We start from the raw sequence: 15,361 nt of genomic DNA, 5'->3' as shown, positions 1-15,361 counted from the left end.
CCAGCCTCCTACGGCGCCGGACGGCCACAGACGGTCCCGCCCTTGTCCCGGGCTTCTCCCGGCGCTCCCGCGCGCTTCCGCGCAGCGGAGCTGGCAGTGTCAATTAATAAATCTATAGAGGAAGGGGAGGAGTAGACAGGGAGAGCGGCCCAGGTGTTCTCAATTGGGGCTGGCAAGCGCTCCTGGGAACTGTAGTCCCGGTCCAACGCCTGCTCTCGCTCGCAGCCCCGCCTGTCACCCGCCTTCACAGGGACACCGTCGTGATCCTTGCAGTTCCTGAGTTCACCCCACACGAAGCGGGACCCGCGCAGCGGGTTCCGCGAGAGGTAGGCAGGTCTTGATGATTGTAGAAGGTGCTCCGTCCAAAGGGTTGCTGCGTGTTGCAGATTAGGCGTCCCACAGTGATTCCCTAGCGCCAGAGTCTTTAAGCACAGGGGAAGGGGAGGAGTAGACAGGGAGAGCGGCCCAGGTGTTCTCAATTGGGGCTGGCAAGCGCTCCTGGGAACTGTAGTCCCGGTCCAGCGCCTGCTCTCGCTCGCAGCCCCGCCTGTCACTCGCCTTCACAGGGACACCGTCGTGATCCTTGCAGTTCCTGAGTTCACCCCACACGAAGCGGGACCCGCGCAGCGGGTTCTGCAAGAGGTAGGCAGGTCTTGATGATTGTAGAAGGTGCTCCGTCCAAAGGGTTGCTGTGTGTTGCAGATTAGGCGTCCCACAGTGATTCCCTAGCGCCAGAGTCTTTAAGCACAGGGGAAGGGGAGGAGTAGACAGGGAGGGAGAGCGGCCCAGGTGTTCTCAATTGGGGCTGGCAAGCGCTCCTGGGAACTGTAGTCCCGGTCCAGCGCCTGCCCTCGCTCGCAGCCCCGCCTGTCATTCGTCTTCACAGGGACACCGTCGTGATCCTTGCAGTTCCTGAGTTCACCCCACACGAAGTGGGACCCGCGCAGCGGGTTCCGCGAGAGGTAGGCAGGTCTTGATGATTGTAGAAGGTGCTCCGTCCAAAGGGTTGCTGCGTGTTGCAGATTAGGCGTCCCACAGTGATTCCCTAGCGCCAGAGTCTTTAAGCACAGGGGAAGGGGAGGAGTAGACAGGGAGAGCGGCCCAGGTGTTCTCAATTGGGGCTGGCAAGCGCTCCTGGGAACTGTAGTCCCGGTCCAGCGCCTGCTCTCGCTCGCAGCCCCGCCTGTCACTCGCCTTCACAGGGACACCGTCGTGATCCTTGCAGTTCCTGAGTTCACCCCACACGAAGCGGGACCCGCGCAGCAGGTTCCGCGAGAGGTAGGCAGGTCTTGATGATTGTAGAAGGTGCTCCGTCCAAAGGGTTGCTGCGTGTTGCAGATTAGGCGTCCCAAGTCGATTCGGACGCTTGCATAGCCAAAACCTGATGTGGGGCAAAAGGTGGGGCCCAATTCCAAAACTTTTTGTTCTTCATAAGATAGTGATCTATTAGAGAGATTGACCACAGTGTGAGCAGATAGTTCATTTAGTTTTTGTTCTTCTTCTTCCGTTGGCTCCTGGTTTCCCTCTGTGTTGGCACTTCTTCCACCTCTTTTCTTGCCCCGCCTTGTTTTCCTTTTGGATTTTTTGATTTTTGCTGTGCCGGGGTGTGTGTTTGTTGTGCTTTTCTTTGTCGACTCTCTTTGATGATTTTGTATTCCCGAAAAAAAAAAAAATATATATATATATATATTTTTAATATAGATATATTTATATATAACCAATCCAAAGATTTCTCTGTATTTTAAACGGCGTTTACTTGCTGCATGATTAATTAATTAAACACACGCTTCAAGAAATAATTCTGGGCTCAAGTGGATTTTGTGTATTAAAAATATGGAGAAATCTTTCGATTGTTTGTGGAGGGTCGCAACCTCACCTCGAGCCCGCCGCCATCAAGTGGCTAGAAGACCCTCGACTTCATTGTTTGTGGATTTATATATCTATATATATATATATATATATATATATATATATATATATATATATATATTTATTGTCAGCTTTGTACTTTGCAAAGCCTAGAAGTTTCAAATCGAGCGGCAGTAAGCCCTCTGACAACTTTCCACACTCCTACTTAACCTCTTCGGTGCTCATGACGAGACCAGCTTGTCATGAGTCACAAAGGAGCTGGTGACACCTAGGCCGAATGGGCTCTTTTAGGTCAGTCATTTTTTACACTATCACTTGCACATAAATTGATTTACGCTCCTTTTACCTAATCCCCACACACCCGCATGCAACATCCGCCAATCCTCAAAAAAAGATCTCCGATAAAGTGACCCTTCGGGGGACCCGTAGGGAATTGCAGCGCCGGCCCTACGAGGAGCAAACGCCCGATGATGAAGCATGACACCCCCGGGGTGTGTGAGCGCAGCAAAGGATGTAGAATTATTTTCCCTCTCACATTAGGACATTTTCAAACCTAAGATTACGTTAGTCTACCTTCTTTCTTAATTTCTCTTTGTTCTAAAATGTGGGTGACTGTTATCACCCCGATTCATGGGTGACTTTTGCACCCTTTTTAGTGACTTTTTGGACTTTGATACATGGGTGACTTTTGGACCCTTGTTGGTGACTGTTTGCACCTTGATCTATGGGTGACTTTTGAACTTTGTCCTCCTTTAGATAAATAGATGTATATTAGGAGCATGGACACTGGACCTTTATAGCTCCTTGGTCCCCCCCTCTTTGTTTAACACAATGGAGCTGTGCTCATGAAGAGCTGGTTTCGTCATAACGGCTCCGCTCCGCCCACACGTGATTGATTACCCACCTGTGCGGGTGAATTAATCAGTGGGCGGGGATTGTGACGAGACCAGCTCGTCATGAGCACAGCTCCACTGTGACTCATGACGAGCTAGTCTCGTCAAGAGCACTGCGGTGCTGCGCTCACCCCCGCACAGCAGGGGAATTACGCCCGCAGGGAAAGGGTTAATGAAAGGAAAAATCCAGTATTTGTAAAGCGCACAATTGCCCGAGGGCGTCAAGGCGATGGGGGCCGTCTGGAAGATTAAGCAAGCTACTGCCCAGAGTCACATGGTGCTAGGATAACCTGCTTCCGGCACCAGGGATCAAACTGTGAACCCTGTGGTCGGGTCAGGCACCCTGGCCACTGCGCCATACCTCTTCCACAATAAAATAATTAAATAATGCAGACTTTACCATGATATATTCTTCCTTTCTATGTACATGTTCGTAAAAAAATAACAGTGTTAAAACTGAGTTATGGGTTTGACAACCTGCAAAATCAACTCAACTGTGCCTGAGTCTTTCTCGTATCTGTTTTGAGGCAATCCAAGTTTTTTCTGAAATTGTTTTTTTAACCATTCTGGCCTCTGGCTGTCTTCCCTGTAGTGGTAATACTTCCAGCATTCACATCTCTCCCTTAATGGAAGAAGCAACAACATGCTAGAACTGCTAGTATTCAGTTGTCTGGTTGTGTTGTAGCATGTTTTGGTTTGCCATGTGTAAACGGTGATTAACATGTACCAAGAAAACAATACTACAGTGCTGTATACTAAACAAACATGCTCAGAATAGACAACACCACACTATGCAGTACAGAGCTCTGCTTAGCCACTCATGTAATAAAAATATTTCCACAGGAGTTAAGGGTACAAAGGGTTTGCACCATGACCCTTAAAACACCTATCTTTCAGGCACTGAATACATTGGGGAAGGTGCTTTTGAAAAGAATCATAGTGCTATGATGAAAAATGGGTTAAATGAAAGTGAAAGTGTTCAGGATGTCTGTGCTGGTAATTTGTGCATGCAGCAGCTACCATCCCTGCTGACATCACACTTTTTCCGAGGCCTGAAAGTAGCCTTGGTCCAGGTGTGAATCAGGACCAAAGATTAGCCCGGGGCAGGAACGTTTTACGGATTTTTGGAGCCCTGGGCCAAATGTATTTTGGGGGTCATTGTTTGGAACAGCTTTAATTTTTTTGACCCAGTTCAGTTCTTTCATACCCTCTTTGGTCAAATTCTAAATGTGTATACATCTGATATTCAGGGATAGTGATGTGTATTTTCAGTATTGTAACACAGCAGCAGCTTACTAATATTACTGCAAATAACCTCTGGCAATCCCTTCCACAGCCTGGGTGGAGAAAATGCCCAAGCTCTCATTCCCTGTCTGAGAGCCAAACCACAGCACTCAGACCAATCACAACTCAGCTTTGCAGAGTTGTGATTGGCTTAGGAGAGCCTGGGTGCTTCCTATTTAGGCCCGAACGAAGGGACGAGGAGGAGAGACACAGTGAGGAGGTAATTGAAATCTCCTTTTTATTTACCCCCTTCCCTCGCCACACCACCCAGATACATGCCAGCTGCCACTGCATATTATTACTTTTTTGAAGGGGTAGTACCATATGAACCCTTTCGTGGGTTTTACTGTGGTTTAGGTGCTTCCACTAGGTATCGTCATCCTCTAAATCAAGCCATAGATGGCTGTACCATCAGAATAAGTGTGTGTGAGGCCTTGATTTATCCTTTCCTTGTTAATACTGACCAGGACATGTCTAATTGCCTTTTCTGAATCCAGTCTTCACTTTGTCATTCACTGTTTTTTTCCTCCCTTTGCCATCTCCCTTCTCTCCACTTTTGTTTCTTCCCCTACCTTTACCAATCTCCGGTTCTACCCTTCTCTCCACTTAGTCTGTCCTCACTTCATCTTTTCCTTGGCTATTTCCCTCTCTCCTTTCTCCCTATTCCACTCCCTAAATGTGCTCATCTATAATTAATTCCCTCCCCTCTAGCCTCTTTTCCTCTCTTCTCTCCACAATCATTTCTCCCTCTTTCCTCTATCCTTGTCTCTACTCTCCACTCCGTCTCTTATTTCCTTTTCTCTCTGTCTCTCTCTTTATCTCTCCTCTGCTCTCATCTATCGTGATTCCCAAACATAGAGGGTGAATTATTTTTTTCAGTGCAACTTTGTCAAAATCATATTTTCTTTTTACTCATGCGTAGTCATTTATTTCTTTAATGTAAAGTTATTTCAGTGCTTAATGTTTTATTTTTGAAGTTCTATTGCTCTTCGCTGTGCACAGCACTCTCCCAATGCCATAAACGGATGGAATCACATTAGAATGAAACTTACGATCTACATCTGGCATGTCACTGCACAGTTTTTAAACCAAGAAAGCTTGCAGTAGCCCCACCCCTCCTGTAGCTTTACTATCCGATCGTTGTGACCTGCTGCGAGGGACAAAAAGCCAATGTCCCCCGCTTAAGTCTTGGTAATTGTGCTGCTCAAAAGCATCAGCAGCTCCCAGAGGACTCAGTCACCTCCTGAGGTCTAGGATGGGAGGATGCACCATGCTGTGCCTCCTCTGCTGGCCTATTGTCATTCTGCTCATGACAATGGACCAGCCTGACTCTGGCTTGCAGAGAGTCACACTCGAGCTGTAGCAGCCCTTCAGGTTGTGTGCCAGCAGGAAAGTTGGCCAGGTATGTGGATCTGCTTTTCCACTTCTGAATCTGAAGACCAGGATCTTCCTTGGGTGGGCCTGGCCCATATGGCCCACCCTCTAGAACCGGGCTTGCTCCCCGACAAGTAGTCCCAAAGGGGTGCGGCAGGTAAGTCTTTGTCCCAGGTATCCTGACAGACTTTCACAAAGTATCGCTGGAATAGCAATTGCACAATTAATGCATAATCTGAATAGCTAGGAAGAAACTTTTAGTGCATTCTGTTAAGCATTTTTTGTGGTCTAGCTCATACTTGCATGTCTGTACAGAGAAGTAAAAGCACGTTTGTTATTTATTGTAAAAGTTCATTGGCAGAAAAGTCCTCCTGATCCTATGAAATAAAGATGCAAGTGATGCTTAGACCTGGAGCTCTGTTGGCGGTAGTTATTAATGATTTTTCAGATTTTGAGTCCTGTTACTCGAGGTGATGTACATGCCATGTATAAATGCTGTTTGTAAGCGTGTTACTTTTCACCCACTGATCTGTTTAGCTTCCTTTCATATTTAGCTTCTGCCCACCACTGGATGCACGTGAGCAATTGGTCAGCCGATTTGAGCAATTGATTTCTTTCTTTGTGGCTTTTTGCTAAAGCACACTGTTCATATTCACAGAGAAACATAAAGTAGTCACTTTCAGGGCTAGGGGCTTGTGGGCCATTATGCACCCCAAAAAAGATACCTTTTTTCAACTAATTTTCAACTTTGTGAGGTCCTGGCAGCTTTCCGGACACTGTTACTGGGCCCTGATCACCTCTTGCTGTGAGTCACTTTCCATGCATACACTGTTTACAGCTGCCATGTGTTGAAATGAGCTTTCAACCCATTACAAAATCATCGCCCTTGCATTTATACGCTGAAGCAAGGGTAGCCATCTTTGAATAGCCTTTCAAAATGGCTGCCAGTACATGTGCATGCTTCCACATAAGCATGCAAGAGCGACCACCTTTCAATGCTTTTGGTAATCTTTATAATAAAAATATTCAACCACATCAGCCTCTGCATGTGTTCAACCAAACGGATATCTATTGTTGAATTTTTTTGTAAAACTTTATGACAACAACATTCCAGGAAGGCAATCTATTTCTCACACACATGTACATGCATAGAATTCCGTTTTTTAATGTTCTTTTTTTTAGTAAAGCTTTAAAAACATTAAAAATAAAATATGCGGCCAACCATCACCCCATGGGAAGCCCATTTACCCCCACCACCAAACAGGGATGGCAGCAGAAGAGTGTTTGCTGCCACACCTGACCCCCACCTCAGTAATCCCATGACGTCAGTGCGCATAGTGCGTGCCAATGTCATCAGAGCTCCCAGATGCGCTAGAAGACATTTGCTTCCAGGTGTCCGGAGAGAAAGGTATGCTTTTCCTGCTGGAGTGGAAGTGGGGGATTGATTTGTTGCACATAGAGAAATCAAGGGAGAGTAAAGAGTTTTTCCTCTCCCCTGATATCTCTATGCAGGGCTTTCGTGCTGCACAATCGCACATGGGTGTGCAATCGAATGTACCCACTAGGCACCAGGTATTTTTGGGCGGGAAATGGAAGTGACCCCTTGGGCAAGGGTCACTTCCAAAGGGGTCCTGTTATTTTTGCTACTTTCTGCCCCCTCTCCTCCCCCCGGGACAGATAGGCCTATTTTTTGGCCAGGGGTTGCAGACACCCCACTAGACTCAATGATGGTGTTTAAATGTGCATGGGGGCAATCCCTTTCTTTTTAATACTTGTTGCCACTTTCTGCCCCCTCTGGGGGAAGATCAGCCCGCTTTGAAGGCCCATCTGCCAGGGGAAGGGTGGGAGTAGAAAACACACAAGAACCAGGGATTTTTATTTTTTCTAAAGGGAAGCGACCCCTTGGGCAAGGGTCGTTTCCAAATGAGGGCATTTTGGATCTGCCATTTTCTGCCTCCCCTGGGGACAGATTGGTCAGATTTTGAGGCCTGTTCTTCCCTTGGGGGGGAGGGGCAGAAAACACCAATAGCACCATGGATTTATAATGTGTGTGCCTGTTTGTGCCTAGGGAAGATCCCTTGGGAAAGGATCGCCACTCAATTATTTTTTTATACTTATGCCTGTTTTCTACCCCAGTTGTGGATCGGCCCTATTTGAAGGGCCATCACCTCCCGGGATAGAAACCCCACTAGTACCAGGGATATGTATATATTAATGTTTTGGGTGGCCCCTTGGGTAATGGTTGCCCCTATTGGGGCTAAATAAAAAAAGAAACAATTGCCCATTTTCTGCCCTCTCTGGGTGACGATCCGCCCTATTTTGAGGCCCATCTACTTTGAGGGGGGGGCGGGCTGACAACCCACTAGCACCAGGGATATGTATATGCATTTTTTTCTTTGTGGTGGCCTCTTGGGTAAGGGCTGCCTCACTGGGATGGGGCATTGGCTATTATTTATTTTTGGCTGTTTTTCTGTCCTACTTGGTGGCAGATTGGCCATTTGGATAGTAACAGAGTATGTTATAATGTTAATTATTGTATTTCTGGTGCAAGTGCAATTGTAATGTTTTCTTTCTCCTTTTTATTGTAGTTCAATTGTTTAGACTAATGCTCCAGATTGCAGTTTCGTCACTGTAGTTGCATGTGTTAGGTAAGAAATCAACTTTTGTACTATTTACTCTAAATTAGTTTCATTTCCCTGCATGAATATGTTTTTGTAAATGGTGTAATAATAGCAGTATTTTTAGCTTCTGTTTTATTGAGTGTGAAAATCTTTTTGCATTTGTGCTCGATGTGTATTTTGTTTTCTTGTGAGTAATTTGTTTTGTTTTTTTCTTTCTAGTGGGATATTGATGTTTTTTTCTGTGTCTCTGCAGAGTAGGTGGTAGTGAGTGTAGATGTCTCTGGCAAGTGAGTCATGTAGTTTTTGAGTATACAGATCTTTGTGATAAAGCCACACTTTGTTTATTGCTTAATTTGCACATTGCTGGTTGGCTTTGACTTGTTTGTGAAGGCTCCTTTCTTATTAAGGATTACGGCTCGCAGCAGGATGAATGCTCAGCAGGTTGTTGGAATGCTTTTCGAGTCTTCCTCTGAACATGATTATGAGACTGATTCTGCATCTGAGGCAGAGGAGGGAGTGGAATATTCTAGCAGTGAATTTTCTGTCTGAGACAAATCAAATCAAATCAAAATCAAAAATATCTTTATTTAGATATAAACATATATCTTTAAAAGAAGTTACAAAGTTTGCATTGTGTAGCTACTATTAAAAGGCAAGAAAAAAGCATGTAACAGTTAATTAGCCAGCAGTAATAAAAAGAAAAGGAGGTTATCAGCTCTTGGGCCTCCTTAGTCCATTACGGTTTAAAATAAAAATAAAAACACAGGGCGATAATGATGAGAAGGAGAGTAGGTTAAAACATATTATGCAAGAAACTTTTCCCATCAACCCTTATGTAAAGTACCCATTGTCCATGATGCCGTGCAAGGGCAGGACCGCCAACAGTCCTTATCTCTATGTTAAAATTTGGTTTTAGTTTTGTCCCCCCTCAGAATTGAGAACTGTTGTGGGGAACGTCAGAATTAAAAGGTAGGTATGGGGGGGGGGTGCATTAGCAGGACCCAATTTGGTTAGGGTGCGGTATGCCAGCTGAATGAATTTTGTGAGTTTTGTATTTAAAATAGTGTTTTCTGGATTCAAACCCGCCTTAATGGCTTGCCTACAGGATCGGACGCCCTGGTTGTTCCATTCTGTCTTAGACAAATCATTGGGTGATAAAGCCAATCTTAGCGCAGATGAAGTGCCTTGGCGCAGCTGGCATTGCCTAACTTTACTGGTGTCCCAGGATGTAGAGTGGATACTGAAAACCTTTTTCCTATACATTTTTTCAGTTGTTTATTGACAATGCATTTTTGGCGAAGATTGTTGAGCAGACTAATTTGTATGTTGAACTTGAGGGACAATAGTTCCAGACTTGGGCACCCATTGTAGAGCTACCCGGAGGATTCACACAAATCTGGATCAGTTGAAGAAGTTCTTGGGTTTAACTTTTTTAAAGGGCTTGTCAAGGAAGCCATCAATGTCTTCATATTGGTCTACTAATCCCTTGATGGCAACGGCTATATTTCCGGCAATCATGAGTTGTGATCCGTATTTGCTTCTGGTTCGGATGCTGCATTTTATCGATAATGGTTTAGCATTGCCATGAGATCACCCTGATTGTGACCATCTTTTTAAGATTTGGCCTGTCATTGATCACTTTGTTGATCGAATTTCTGAGATCTATGCTCCAGGGAAAGAAATATCTGTGGATGAGTCTCTTTGGTCTTGTTCAAGGACCACTTGGTTTTTAAGCAGTATATTCCTAGCAAAGGGGCACGCTATGGAATTAAGTTGTATGTGCTCAGTGATAGTAGGACAGGATATGCCTCTAATTTCAGAGTGTACATAAGTAGGAATTCCAGCTTGACCTCCCTGGTTGTCCGTCCACTTTCGGAGTGAGTGAGAACATTGTGTGGGAATTTGGTAGAGGACATTTTAACAAAGGGCACCATTTATATGTAGATAACTTCTATACTGGTGCAGTTGTTCAGGGAATTGGCCAAAGTGGACACTGTTGCTTGAGGCACAATCTGCTCCAACTGTAAAAGTTTCCCAAAAGAACGTGTTTGCCAAAAGCTTGAGCGGGGACAGTGCAGTGCATTGCATAGTGAGGAACTCCTAGCTGTGAGGTTTGCAGACATGAGAGATGTCTACATGCTGACTACCATCCATGATGAAAGTACTTCACCTGTGACTGGTTAGGGTCATATTTTCTAAAGTGAGCAAACCTGTGCGCATTTTAGACTATAATAGGTACACGGGTGGTGTTGATACAGTAATACAGAGGTTGAAACTTTACACTGGTCTTCCTAGGCTTACATTTGGTGTAAGAAGTTGGCTATCCATCTTTTCTACTTAGCAACCTTTATTATTTTTGTTGTATTTAAGGATTGTTCTCCTAAGTGAAGGATGAGAATTGTTAAGTTTCAGGAGTCTGTGATAGGCAGCCTTTTTTCAGTGGTACAGGTATGTGTTCCTAGAGTTGGAGTGGTGGAAGATGTGGCTAGATTGACAGATTGCCACTTTCCTGATCACATTCTTCCCACGCCCATGCCACTTTCCTGATCACATTCCTCCCACGCCCACAAAATACTTTTCCAGTAGGATAGGTAGAGTCTGTTGGCGAATAGGTACATAGAAGGAGACTCCTATTTGGTGCTCAAGTGTCCTTCTAACCCTGTGCTGTGTGTGCCTGCTTGTTTCAGAATGTACCACATAAAAAATTGTTTTTGGGAGCATCCACAAGTGTTAAAGTGAACTGCCTGGTCTGTATTGTTTTATATTTTTTGTTTCAGTTTCAAAGTTGGCATTAGTGATATGTATTTAGTTTCAGCTTTTGTGTTTACAGTTTTGCATTTACTTACAATTTGTTTTTGTTTTCTTTTTTGTATAAAAACAAAACAAAATGTGATGGCGATGTGTGTGGACGGGTGCTTGCCTGGCGGTGCGTGGACTGGCGCTTGGCTGGCAGTATATGGCATGTGGGTACCCATTGACAATCGCTCAAACAGCTGAGTCAAGGATTGGGAACATTTTTTTTTTTTTTTTGAAGTTCAATATCATTCTTTATTATCAAAAAGTTGCACAGATAAACACAGCCAATGGCCTACAACCCTAGGGCCGGCCGCGATCAGGAGAAAGACAAAAGTAAACATTACACAGCCTCGTAGCCGGCAATCCGGGGGTCCGGCGGCAATCTTGCTACTGTAACATGGCTTCATGTTTTATGAAATACACTCAAGTGTGCCTGACGTGCATGAGAACTTCATTTTTGACTTTTGTTGAAACTCCACATAACAGAAATCCTAAACAGAAGAAAAAACCAGGACAATACTGCACTCTGTCGCCACCGTGTGTTACATGCCATTGATCATTTTGTAGGTAGGTCTAATTCATCACATTGTGCATAGAGTCGGCAGTGACCATGTGAGTATCATCTGCTATGCCCCAACAACCCCAATTTATACAGCTTCCTCATCCACTTCAATGGTAAGTAAATAGTCTGTGAGGTAGCACCAAAAGTCTTTGGGACGCGATCTACAGGGTAGTTCTTCCTCATATGTGAGCAACTTATCCCTGCAGTAAGTCATATCATTGAGCCAGGCTTTGATGTTCGGCGCGGTGGTTCCCCCCCAACATCTGGAAACCTGTCTTTTAGCTAGTAACAGAGCAATGGCACAGAACTTCTGTTTCCCTGCTTTCACATTCGGTAACAGACCCAGTAGACATATTTTCATGGTACACTCTATTTCGACTTCCACCATCTTACCCAGCATATTAGTGACTGTCTCCCAATATATATGTAACCTTGGCCAATGCCAAGCTAGATGTATAAAATCAGCCTCGTCATATCCACAACGTTTACACCTGGCATCCTCACGTAACCCACATTTATACAGTTTTAGTGGAGTGTGATATATTTGATACTTGAGATGTGTGATACGGAGGTTACCATTCGGGGTAAGTAGTTTAAGGGGAGAACAGGTCATGGACCATTCCTTATCCGTTAGTGGCTCCGATAAGGAAGCATTCCAACGTTGCAACGCTTTATCTGAAGTGTATGGTATTTCACTTTGGGCTACTGTGTACATTCTAGACACTAGATGGGAAACATTGGATGACTCGATAATCAGCTGCAGAGTTTGCAGGGCCGGCGGTTCCTCTGGGTAGGTTGTGTATAGTTCCTTGAGTGCCCTCTGTAGCCTATAGTAAGTGAATTTGAAGAGTGGTGTGGGATTGTTGATGTAAGTTAGGTTGTCCACTGTGCGGAAGGTGCCATCGTGATACAGATCACCAAATGTGTCTATGCCCACCAGCTTCAGAATGAACATACCCACTTGTTCGGTCGTTACTGAAAGCGCAGGGTGGTGCTGTAATGGAAGAGCTGGAGCATATAACGGCAATTTTTGGGCCATCCTTCCTAGTGCCTTCCATGCTCGGGCAGTAGTATCTATTGTGTTAATGTCCCTTGCGTGAAGCGGTGGTCGTTCGTGGGTGATTATCGCAGTTAGCGGTATTGGCTGTGCATCTCCCTCCTCAACAGCTAAGTGTGTAAGGTAAGGAGTGGGGTGATACCAATGAGCTGCATATTGTGCCTGTGCGCACAAGTAGTATAGTTTAAAATCTGGCACACAAAAGCCACCCCTCTCGTAGGGTAGTGTGAGTGTTCGCAAGTCAATCCGTGCCTGTTTGCCCGCCCAGATCAGTTTCAGCACCAGTGAAGTTATGTTCCTAAAGACAGCCCTGGGTGGAGTGATTGGTATGTTATTGAATAAATAGAGTAGCTTGGGCAGGATATTCATTTTAACAATGGCTATTCTGTCCGCCAGGGATAACGGTAATTGTATCCATCTATCTACTTTACTGTCTAGATCCGTAAGAACTCTGCCATAATTGGTCCTTATCACTTCCTCCGGATCACGACTATACCAGATTCCTACATATCTCGTAGGGTCAGTTTGCCAATCCAATGGAAACTCTGGGTCGAAGGGGACGGTGGAGTCAGTGAGGGGAATGATTAAGGATTTCTCCCAGTTAATTTGTAACCCAGAGTGCCGACCAAATCTTACATATTCCCGCAACAATGGGCTAAGATTTTGCTCAGGATCCCGCTCATAGAGAAGCATATTGTCAGCATATAACGAAATATGCAAAGGCCTCCCAGGGAAGTGTAAGGCCGAGTGGTTATGAGTCTGTCTAATAATGCACGCAAGGGGTTCCAGGACCAAAGCAAATATCAGTGGTGAGAGCGGGCATCCTTGCCTTGTGCCTCTGGCTATGGGGAAAGGCTCAGAAACTTACCCATTCACCCTCACTCTCGCCTGTGGGTTCGTGTACAACAGTGTCACCCATGTGATAAACCTCAACGGAAATCCCATCCGCTGCAGAATCGCTAGAATAAGACCATTCGATAGAGTCGAATGCTTTCGCAGCGTCAAGCATGACCGCCACCGCTTTAGTCTGTGGATTAAGATAGTGGGACAGTGCAAATAATGTTCTAGTGTTATGGGAGGTGTCTCTCGTCGGGATGAACCCAGCTTGGTCCGGTAGGACCAGGTTCGTCATTAGGGGCTGCAGGCGGTCCGCCAGTAATTTTGCCAGGATCTTTGAGTCTACATTTAAAAGTGAGAGTGGACGATAAGAGTCACAGTCATCAGGTGTTTTACCCGGCTTTAGAAGGGTGATAATCACTGCCTCTCGTAGTGACGGGTGCAATGCCGCCTGGTCAAAGGCAGCACCGTACACTGCGACCATATGCGGGGCAAGTAGGTCCGCAAATTTCTTATAGAATTCGCATGTGTACCCGTCAGGCCCAGGAGCCTTACCGTTTGGAAGTGCATGGATTATGGCGGTCACCTCTTCAACAGTTAAGGGTTGGGCCAAGTATTCTCTTTGTCCATCCGATAATCATGCAATGGTTATATCCTGTAAATAGCACAGTGTTTCCTGAGATGTCGCAGGCTGTCGCGAGGTGTATAGGTCTGTGTAGGTGTGAACAAAATTACGAAGTATGTCAGCAGCTTGTGTATGCAATTGACCTTTTTTGTCACGGATCTGAGTAAGTGTCTGTGCCCCTCTTTCCCCACATATTTTCCTCGCAAGAACTCTGCCAGGTCGCCCCCTCTCCAAATTTTCGAGCCTGCGGGCGTTTGGTGATGTACTTCTGTTCATCGTCTGCAAATTGTTGGTGCTCAGTAAGTGTCTGTTTAATCTCGCCTAGCAGATCCGGTTTACCCGTGCACGCATGTTCCTGCTCCAGTGCCGCCAGTTTGTGTTCTAGTCTAGTGATCTGTGCCCTAATATCTTTCAGTATCCCAGCGGAGGTGCTGATACACACTCCTCGGAGTGTCGCTTTGAATGCTTCCCTTAGGACACATGGGTTCTCAACTGAACCTTCATTTAAGCGGAAGTAGTCGGTAATGGCTTCTGATATAGCAGTGACATATGTTGAGTCTAGTAACGCACGGGCATTGAAACGCCAACTGAATGGTGGAGGTGCATAGTGAGGAATTTGCAGAGTGAGCACCACAGGATTGTGGTCTGACAGTGTGCGGGGGAGTGTGGCTATCTTCGTGGTCCACAGCAGTGCATTATCTGTCCCTAGCCGGAAGTCAATCCTGGACCAACTCCTGTGCGCCATGTTTACGTGTGTTTCACATGGTCAAGTTGGATTGCACACTCTCCAGATGTCTCTGAGCTTCCTGTCTTCTATAATGTTCCGCAATTTCGCCCTGGCTTTCTTGTGAGGCTCAGTGGAGGCTGCCGAGCGGTCTTCCGCATTCCGCAGCGTGACATTGAAATCGCCCCCCCAGACTATCGTAGTGTCTCCAAAGTCTAGCAAGCGATGCCAGAGTTCCTGGAAGAACTCGGGGGAGTCAGTGTTTGGGCCGTACGTATTCACTATCGTTATCAGTTGCCCCCGTAACTTCCCTGATACAATCACATATCGGCCATTTCTATCTATATGTGTGCGTTCAATTCTGAAATCAGTGCCTTTCTTGACCAATATCATTACCCCTCTAGAGTACGAGGAATATGCCGCTGAAGTACATGTCTCCGCCCACCATGTCCCAATAGGTCTACGCAAAGTTGGATCTATATGGGTCTCTTGTAGTAGCGCAATATCAATATGATGTCTATCTAAACATGTAAAAATCTGGCGCACCTTCTTGGGGTTTGTGAGGCCTCGTACATTCCATGTTAGGAGATTCAAAGCATTACGATTCACAACGTCTGTTTGCATATTTCCCCATAAAAGCCAACATTTATCGATCAGCCCACTACCAGCACAGTGTAACATAACAATTGAGCATTTGAGTTCGACCTAGTAATACATAT

Source organism: Lissotriton vulgaris, chromosome 5 (assembly GCF_964263255.1).
Source record: "Lissotriton vulgaris chromosome 5, aLisVul1.2, whole genome shotgun sequence".
Lineage (NCBI taxonomy): Eukaryota > Metazoa > Chordata > Amphibia > Caudata > Salamandridae > Lissotriton > Lissotriton vulgaris.
The sequence above is the reverse complement of the archived record's forward strand: the minus strand, read 5'-3'. Positions refer to the sequence as shown.